The following is a 10805-nucleotide window of genomic DNA, read 5'->3' as shown; positions in this document are numbered from 1 at the left end:
GTTTTATTACTGGGCAGCAAACATACAAGCCATAAAAACCTGGACACAAATAAATGAACATACACAGGCTTGGTCTGCAATAGAAGTAAAATCCTGTAGTACTTCTTTATATTCCCTGCTTTGCTCTCCAATAAATGAAAGTTATCGCAAATATACTAATAACCCAATTGTGCTTTACTCACTCAGAATATGGAACCAAATTAGGAAGCATTTTAAGATGGAAAATCTTTTATCAGTGGCACCTCTGCAAGGGAACCACCTCTTTCAACCTTCGCAAGTATATCCAGTTTTTAATACCTGGAAAAGTTTTGGGATTAAAATGCTCAGAGATCTTTATATATACAACATATTTACATCTTTTGAACAATTACGTTCAAAATTTAACCTCCCAGCTACACATTTCTTTTACTATCTTCAAATTAGAAATTTTGTTAAACAGAAATTGCCCGATTTCCCCCACCTTGCACCCTCCACAATGCTGGAAAAAATACTGCTCAATTCCGAGGAAACAAACACTATTTCCGCAATATATAAAATCTTATTAGAGTCCCTACCTTTCAAAGATCCAAGAGGACATTGGGAAGAAGATCTCTTAATCAATATATCAGAAAAGGAGTGGAAGGTAGCAAAGCAGAGAATTCACTCGAGTTCTATATGCGCAAAGCATAGAATTATTCAACTAAAAATTATATATCGAGCTCATCTGTCTCGCTTAAAACTGTCCAAAATGTTTCCAGGCCAGGATCCAACCTGCGAGCGCTGCAACCAAGCTCCTGCCTCACTGGGTCACATGTTCTGGGCCTGCACCAAACTAACATCATTTTGGACAAAAATTTTTAAGTGCCTCTCAGACAGCCTTAGTATCACAATCCCTCCTAACCCACTAACAGCTGTGTTTGGTGTCCTTCCAGATGGACTGGAATTGGAGAAGGACAAACAAACGGTGATTGCATTCACTACACTCTTGGCACGCAGACTTATTTTGTTAAATTGGAAGAATCCTAATTCTCCTCTTATAAGTCAGTGGGAAACCGATGTTTTATATTATTTGAAATTGGAAAAAATCAAATTTTCAGTTAGAGGATCTGTACAAAATTTTTTCAAAACTTGGCAGGATTTAATCAATATTATTTTAGAATAAGAGAATTAACTATTATTGCATTTAACTCCCTTCTCCAGCTCTTATTTATATAGATATTTACTTCTCCCCTTCTTTTGTCTAATGTTGCCTTATTAAAAAGCTTAAAGAAATTTTCCTTTAGCTAAGCTCTCCTTCTCAGGGGTGGGGTTTGATTTGTTTTCAAATTTGTTGGGTTATAAATTGATCTGTTTGTATGGAATGATTACAATGAAAATTAATAAAATAAAAATATTAAAAAAAAAAAAAGAATTGGGTAATACATATGTATATGGCTCACACTATTTAAAGTTTCTTCACCACTACGTCTGCTGTCGTCAACACCAATCAGTTCAGTAACAACTGATTCAGCAATACGCTTTGGCACTTTTCTCCATCTTTCCAGTGACAGACATTTTATGGGCACATCATTACTGTCACAAATGTCCTTTGTTATTGTAACAAATTCGTCACACCGAAGTTGATTTCTCATATCATTGAAAGCTTGTGCAAGCGTCTGAACTAAATTGCATCCACAATTAATTAGAAGCTTTCCGTTTTGCATCTGATCAGACACATTCCTCAAAAGTTTCAGGACTTCTCTGAAAACCGTTAGGTTGGAAACAAAATTAAAGTCAATGAGCTAGATCAACACTTTAGCCTCACATGCACGATCACGGTTGTTTTATTCTTGAATTGAGTTCAGCAATTTTAACAAACAATTAAAACGATTCCAAACAGTGTTGCACGCAAACATTTCTGAAGCCCAACATGTATCTGACAGCTGCTTTAATTCAATGACTCTTTCTGTTAGATGCTGCTCATGTTGCAAAGCAAGCCATTTTACATGAACATACGATCCACTTACAAAAACATACAATCGCTTCAATGTAGTGAAAATGTCACCTGCTTCTTTCATTGACTTGCATACGTCCACAATAACTAAATTTAGACGGTGTGCATAGCAGTTCACGTACAGCGGCCATTCAACTGCTTGGCGCTAGCCTCTTGGCTATTGTTGGGCTACTGAGTGACCGAGCAAGGAGCTGCAGCTCATAGTAGTTAATACGTACATGCGGTACATTGTTTACATTGTTATAAATATAGAAAGTGAAACCACGACAGTTAAAGAGCAGTAACAAGAAATCTCATCAAATTTTTCACTTAGTCACCAAGTTTTTTATCAGGTCCTTTAACAAGTCCCTAGAATTTTTACAGGGTCCTGGGACCTTGCTGGACCAGCTATGGCTCCGTCACTGCTCTCAGCACATGTTGGAGTGTAGCTTGCCTACACTTAGCTAGCAATATGTTTGTTCAGCAGACATTATTATCTAGAGTTGTTAAAGAGTAACGTTTGACGTTTATGAGAGAGTGACCAGAGCTACGTGTGTTTTAGATGGTAACATGTTCATTGGCAGAGATATCACGGCCATGTGCTCTTCTCCCTACACGGGGGACGCTCTCCTGTCAGAGAAGAACACGATCAGATACAGTGCCAACATTTGACGATGGAGTGTACCGACCTTCCGCTTAGCCAGAGATACCTTACCAACTTTTTACATTTTTGTCAAAGAGATCACAGCTACATTCTCGCCCCGATAGCAAAATATTGTATATCAAGAGGCCCTCGGATACAAAAGCTATCAATATAAATTCTTCTCAATACAAAGTACTGTATTACATTTTTTTATATTTTTTATTGCTTTTTAAAGTTTTACCTGTTTCACTATTACGCGGGGAGCAGCCAGTCTTTATATATAATATGCTGCCTTGGCTGTTCGTTTGTCTGTCCAGGATTTTCAATCACCTGTAGCTCGCAAATCGTTTGACCTGTTGACCTGAAGTTTGGTAAACTTATACTACATGACCTCTACTATCTGCTTTCGGGGTGATGAGTGACCTCCAAGGTTATTCCTATTTTTATTTTTATTTTATTTTATTGTAAAATCAGCTCTCGGCAGCTGACAGCAGGGCGTCCGTGTGGCGCATGCGTACAGGAGCCGTTCTCATTCTTACCACCGTCGCCCTCACTTCCTCTACCTCTTCATATCTTAAATCGTTCTTGAGGCAGATTGAAGACTAAAGTGCCAGCTTAAGTGAAAAATTAAGAAAAATGTACTAAGTAAGTGCAACACAAACACTGACTTCATCAGTTCTGAGGTGAAAAGATGCCGATGGAAGAAAAGAAAAGAAGAGCTGCTCAGGAAGAAGTAAGCGCATCAACCACTGAGGAAATGAATGCTAAACATACAGAGAAAGAGTAGGAAAACTAGGAATGTTCAAGTCAAGTGTATTCCGTGCCATGCAAAGGGACAACCACCTCAATGGAGAGACGCTCTGGAGATTCACAGCTAGAGTGCCACCTGGTGGTACCTACCACTGCTGCAGCCTTATTTACAATGTCAAATACAGTTTAAATGACCGTGCAACAGGAACAATCCCAATCTATTTCCTGCCATGTCAACTGTCACTTATTCTAACCTACATTGCGTAAACAAAAAAAAATGAAAATACCATGCCATTTTATAAGGCTGCTTAATTCTGAACAGGGCTGCAAGGGCTGGAGCCTATCCCAGTGAACATTGGGCAAAAGGCAGACATAATCCTCTGGAAAGAACGCCAGTCTATCGCAGGATGAACACACACTTGGGACAATTTAGCAGCACCAATCCATCTAACCTGATTGTCTCGGGACTGTGGGAGAAAAACTGCAGCACCCTGGGAAACTCCACACAGACACAGCAAGAACATGCAACCTCCACACAGGGACGACACAAACCTGGTCTATTTACTGCAACACTGCAGTGCTAAAACTGTGCCACCATGCTGCCTGTGAAGGAAAATAAAGTTTTGTAAAATTAAATCAAAATGAAAAATAAACCTCAAAACCTGAATCTTTGTTTTAAAAGATCACAAAGCACACATATAAAAACGTGTTACTATAAGGGCAGGACCAGACATTTCAGATTTGGATTTCATCAGGAGAGCTGGACAAAGGTCTGACTTCTGGTCTCTGAGAAGTGACAGCTTTGAGGATTCTGCCCACCCAGTTTCAAATTCTGACACCCTATTGGTTCTCCCCTGCGATGAGTAGCACTATTATCCCCTAGTGGTCCAAACATGTTACTGCTGTCTTTTGAAGGACTTATAAGTGTGACCTCCTAACACTTAGCTGGAAAGCTGTCTCCGATTACAGTAAAAAAAAAAAAAATCTCAGAAAAGACAAATGGTACACTGCAGGTCTATCAGCGGGCACACCAAAGTGAGACCACCCTTCCACCCCTGGATTTAAATGGTACAACCAGACATAGCCCTCCAAGTTTTCAGTGCAGCCACTTCACCTAACCCCAGATCCCACTAAACTGTAAAAGAAAACTTAATGTGTAACAGCTTCAAAAGCCTCCTATTGTAAATGACTGGTACAAAATGTGCCAGCCGACCACCATCAGCTTGCTTTCCTAAGGCGGCATGCCCTGCTATTCAGCTCTGTGACAGCCACCAGCTTGACAAGAGCCTTACATTTCCTAAGGCTTTGTCCACTCTGCACACTTAATGCCATGGTGGGGGGTGGCGGAGGGGGTGGGCATTTGGCAATAAAATGGCTCTTCATTTCACTAACTGCCCACCCGCTGGCTACTCTAAGTGATTTGCCACCTTGCAGCTGTGGCCCAGTACCTGAAGTCATATCAGCTAAATTGAGACAAATGGTTGAACCGAAACCCGGTGGGAGTTTAGACCCTCAAAACTTAACAATAATTGAAGGGGCATGTGACAGCGGCTAAATGTGCCACTCCGACCTTCCATTCAAAGGGGGCTCATGAGAACTGCCAGTGTGACACCATCTCAGCTCCTTCAGCAGCTTTTAAATTGAGAGGCTGTCCTTGTAACTGTGCAGTCACCATAGTGCCAGCAGTTTTCTACAGCTTCAGATCTCCATAAGTGGCCTGCATATGTCCTCAGCATTTGTGGCAGCATCACCCCCTTGGTCCCTTCCCATAATCTAGAATGAGATACAGTATTAGCAGACCACATCATTTACTAAAATAAGAGATGTTGCTGAATCAGAGCTCCTGGGAGCTGGGACTAATGGCCCGTACAGTCAGTGTCTGCCTAGAGCTTGTCCTCCATGGTTTTATGGGGTTCTTCTCACATTTGAATCTGTTAGCGTTCACAGATGAAAATTCACCTCACATTTTATTTGAGTTGTAATCCTGTTCTAGAGCAGGGATTTTCAACCTGTGGTGTTCCCCAAGGAGCGGACTGGGTCTCAAAACTGGCCCAAGCATCTTTAAACGAGTGAGGTGACGAGGTCGACCCACGCGGCCCATTATTTATTGTCATTTTCTTCAAATTTGTGATGAGTACGCGGCTCGCTACTTGCAATGAGCCTATGATATGAACTCTACCTAAACTGTTGCCAAACTTAATCTGAACACTGTTGTTTAGACGCAACTTAAAATTTGACGACATGCTTAGAAATAAAATTTAATGAAAAATAAAAATTTAGTAACATGGCGCACACGTTATTAGAATACATGTCAACTGTTAATGTCATGTCCAAGTGCTGGTACCCTAGTAGGCTAGTAGCTGCTCATTTACAATGGAATAAATGATAACCGAGGTTATAATGAAAACCTCACATGATTGAAATGTTCCATTAACTTAACGATAAACTATAAATGATCTGTCCTAATATGAAAAATTCCTGTGCTTTATAACTTCATTTCATCATACTAATAATCGCAGCTGAAAACCACTTATCGCTCACGCCAACTACCAGACAACAATAAAATGCATAATACATAATCTAAACTAATTATTAGTAATGAAGAATTTAAATATTAGATATGAGATCAAATAAATTGCAATAATGTATATGCTAACTGAAATGTGGTATTGATACAGAAATCGGCAGTTTTGACCAAATTTTTTGCTGCAACGTTGTGTACTGACAACTAAAACAACTTGATGATGTCATACGGAATATTATATAGGACTTTATAAATCACAGTACTGGACAGATAATGTTTAGTATAGTTTTGAAAAATAATTTTAATGTTAAACAGTAACCAGTACATAAAATTTATTTCATGAAATGGCCAGCCCATGACCAGACCAGAGTCTGCAGCCCACCGGACATTGCCCAAATGCCCTAATGGCCAGTCCGTCCCTGGGCACGCCCCCCGAGTGGGGTGTGGACACATGTCAACGGGGGCGCAAAGTTTCATCGAAAATTGAGTGTGAAATCTTATTTCTTTGAAAGTCACTAATTCATTATTCTGCCTCTAGGGGACAATCTCACAACAATAACAGTATCTGTTTTGAGATCACTGGTGACCATTTGTTTGTGCGTACTGCTTCTAGCAAAGGAAAAATCCGCAGAAGGCTAAAAAGTTCATGGTTAAAAATGAAACAGTGACTAGCCACAATAAGAAAAGTAGGCAACGGAAATACTACTAATGTAACTGACACCGACAAAGATGTCAGGGTAGTGGCCTGTGGTGTAGCAATGGATTGTGCAGATTGTGCAAAGCACAAGGGCCTACCAGCTTCGGGGGCCCACTCGGGGCCGTATATATTTACAAAAATTAAATAACTTAAATCACTTGCAAAGTTCATTGCGTTAATAATTCACAGCTTCAGTGCCACACCATCACCAGGCAAGTCCAACCCAGTCCATGATGATATTACGTATTTGGCAGGCCTAGAGTTTACACGAATTTAGACTTCAGGAGTTCGGAGCCTTGGAGCCTAATCGGAGGCACAACATGTCCTAGTCCGCCTTACAGGCGTGCCATGAACGGCACAAGTTTTGAAGGACGTCACATGAATAGTGTAAATATACATTATTATCTTAAATAATCAGCGGTGGGGTGGTGCACTACCCGGGGTTTGTTTCCTGCCTTGCGCCCTGTGTTGGCTGGGATTGGCCCCAGCAGACCCTGTGACCCTGTAGTTAGGATATAGCGAGTTGGATAATGAATGGATGGATGGATGTTAAATAATTGTTACTTTTATACTTTGATTTGATGTCAACAGTTTTCGAAATTTGAACTCGTAAACAGTTAATCATAGCAATTCTGTTGTTAAGTTATGGTCCCCGTTAGTTGGCAAACTTCGAATATTTGAACAACATGACGCTGTTTATACTCTCGCCAAATTACGCCATGCCATGCCAGTAGCAGCAGATCTGGCAAACATTACAAGAGTGTTGCTGCTACATGTAAAACACGCCTGCAACAGGAATTGGAAAACGCTAAGCTCACCAAGATTTCGTCCTTTCTCAAAACTGAGCAAGGGTCAGCGGTGGTAACTGAGAATGCTGATGCTGGTGAATCGTTGCAATGGTCGCAAGCAGATTATGCAGACAGTGCAGTGAGTGAAATGGTTGCAACTACCAAGTCTAGAAGTAGCGATACAAAGGCTTCAGATCAAGTGCTATCTGCTAAAACTGTTACAAATGGAGAAACTACTAAAGACAAACAAGCAATATACGTATATGACCAAGCAATCTCCTATCGACAAGGCAAATTTCTTGGAACCACTGACACCTCAGTTTATGACGTCCATTTTCTCAGAACTTGTGTAAAACAGATCTATTGTGTAGTAGTATCCTGTCAACCGGTGTTGTCATTTTAATTTGTTACAAACTGAAATGGCTTCATTTTATAGCACAGAACAGTTTCTACTTTCTAGCTTATGTTACATTTTAATCATCTTCCTTCACAAAGTTGTCTTGGAAAAGCAAGTGGGTCCACATCTTACATATATTTATGTACTACTACTACTCACATCACCCACATTCCATTCTTACAATTTATTTCATTTTTGCTAACTTACAGCTGCTGTAATAAAGCGATTAAAAAAGTTATTACAAACTCCATTTCGAGAGCCAGTTTGTATGTCACCAGTATGTGATCTGATAGTGACGCGGTCACGGACGCCACTGGCCAGCTGGCCCTTACGATCTAGTTGTGAATAAACTGCTAACCGTTATAACAGGAGGGGTCCACCTCAGGGCACTGCACAGGGGGCCTTCAACAAGCTAGCTGCGCCACTGGTAGTGGCAACCAAATCCACGTGAACCCGACGTCATCACATTCAGCGACAGCATAGGAACGGAGAAAGCATGCTGTCAAAAGTGTAAGCAAGTGAAGGAACTATGATGAACGGTACATAAAATATGGGTTTACTTGTATCATAGTAAACGGCGAACAACGTCCACAATGTGTTATATGTTCTAAGCAGGGGCGGACTGGCCATTAGGGCATTTGGGCAATGTCCGGTTGGCCATGGTCTCTGGTCTGGTCATGGGCTGGCCGTTTCATGAAATAAATTGTATGTACTAGTTACTGTTTGACACTAAAATTAATTTTCTAAACTACTAAATATTGTCTGTCTGATACTGCGATGTATATAGTCCTATATAATATACCGTATTACATCATCAAGTTGTTTAAGTTGTCAGTACACAACATTGCAACGAAAAATGTGGTCAAAACTGCCTTTTGTCGATTTCTGTTTTGATACCGCTACATTTCGGTTAGCATATACAATATTGCAATTTATTTTATCTAATATCTAGTATTTAAATTCGTTGGTACTAACAATAAGATGCTGCAGATGTTCTATCAGACAGTTGTGGCGAGCGCCCTCTTCTACACGGTGGTGTGCTCGGGAGGCAGCATTAAGAGGAAAGACACCTCAAGCCTGGACAAACTGGTGAGGAAGGCAAGCTCTATTGTTGGCATGGAGCTGGACAGTTTAACATCTGTGGCAGAGCAAAGGGCGCTCAGCAGGCTCCTATCAATTATGGAGAATCCACTGCATCCACTAAATAGTATCATCTCCAGAAAGAAGAGCAGCTTCAGCGACAGAATGCTGTCACTGTCCTGCTCCACTGACAGACTGAGGAGATCGTTCCTCCCCCAAACTATGCGACTCTTCAATTCCACCCGGGGGGGGGGGGGTAAACATTAACATTTAACATTATACAAAGTTATTGTCTTTTTTTCACCTGCATTATTATCATTCTTTAATTTAATATTATTTATTGTATCAGTATGCTGCTGCTGGAGAATATGAATTTCCCATTGGGATTAATAAAGTATCTATCTATCTATCTATCTATCTATCTATCTATCTATCTATCTATCTATCTATCTATCTATCTATCTATCTATCTATCTATCTATCTATCTATCTATCTATCTATCTATCATATAGTGCCTTTTCTATCTATCTATCTATCTATCTATCTATCTATCTATCTATCTATCTATCTATCTATCTATCTATCTATCTATCTATCTATCTATCTATCTATCTATCTATCTAAAATTAGTTTAGATTATGTATTATGCATTTTATTGTTCTATGGTCGTCGGCGTGTGTGATAATTCGTGGTTTTCAGCTGCGATTATTAGTACAGTATGATGAAATAAAGTTATAAAGAACAGGATAGGAATTTTTCATATTAGGACAGAACATTTATAGTTTATCGTTAAGTTAATGGAACATTTCAATCATGTGTGGTTTTCATTATAACCTCGGTTATCATTTATTCCATTGTTAATGAGCAGCTACTAGCCTACTAGGGTACTTGACATTTGACATTTACTCTAATAACGTGTACGCCGTGTTACTAAATTTTTATTTTTCATTTAAATTTTATTTCTAAGCATGTTGTCAAATTTTAAGTTGTATCTAAACAATAGTGCACAGATTAAGTTTGGCAACAGTTTAGATAGAGTTCATATAGGCTCATAGCAAGTAGCGAGTCGCATACTCATCACAAATTTTAAGAAAATTACAATGAATAATGGGCCGAGTGGGCCAACTTCGTCACCTCACTCGTTGAAGGATGCCCAGGCTAGTTGTGAGACCCAGTCCGCTCCTGGTTCTGAGGTACTTGAAACCTGTTAAATTAGCAAGACACTTGACCACGAAGCACCCAAACCTCAAAGATAAACCCGCTGACTTTTTTCGCCATAAAGTGTCAGGTTTGTCGAGTCAAAAGCAAACTGTGCACAGCCAAACCACCGGAACAGTTACAGCACTGATGGCTTCATTTGAAGCATCATATTTGATCACTAAAGTGAAAACACCATATAAAATTGCAAAGACTCTAATTCGTCCAGCAGGGATGGCGATTTCTAGAACTTTGCACGGAGATACGTTTGCCAGTGATATTGAGAAAAATCCACTATCCAATAACACAATTAGACGTTTTCTATTCTATCATACATCAAAAGTAAGTGCTGCTCATGTTTGCTAATGGTGGAGGATAATTTAAGACTAGCTGTATCCAGCATTGAGCCCCAAATTCATTAGATGGTGTATCAGAAACAAGCTGAACCATCCCACTGAATAAATTAAGTTCTTGGCTTAAATCACATGATGAATGTAAACAACCGGTATTATGATGTGTATGTGTCATGAATAGTTTATATTATTATTATGTGTGTATGCTTATGATGTGTGTAGTTTTGTGTGGTTAAGGGGAAAGGGACTCGACTCCAAAGTACACACGAAGGAGGGGGGGGGGGGCGCATTTTCAAAAACGTCGAAAATCCATGATCTAGAACAATGGTTCCCAAAGTCGGTCCTGGAGACCCACTGTGGCTGCAGGTTTTTGTTCATCCCATTCTTCATGGCGGATTCTCTCAAGCTTCATTAAATTGGAAGG

The sequence above is a fragment of the Erpetoichthys calabaricus genome, chromosome 2 (assembly GCF_900747795.2).
Source record: "Erpetoichthys calabaricus chromosome 2, fErpCal1.3, whole genome shotgun sequence".
In the NCBI taxonomy this organism is placed as follows: Eukaryota; Metazoa; Chordata; class Cladistia; order Polypteriformes; family Polypteridae; genus Erpetoichthys; species Erpetoichthys calabaricus.
Note: the sequence above shows the minus strand (reverse complement) of the source record.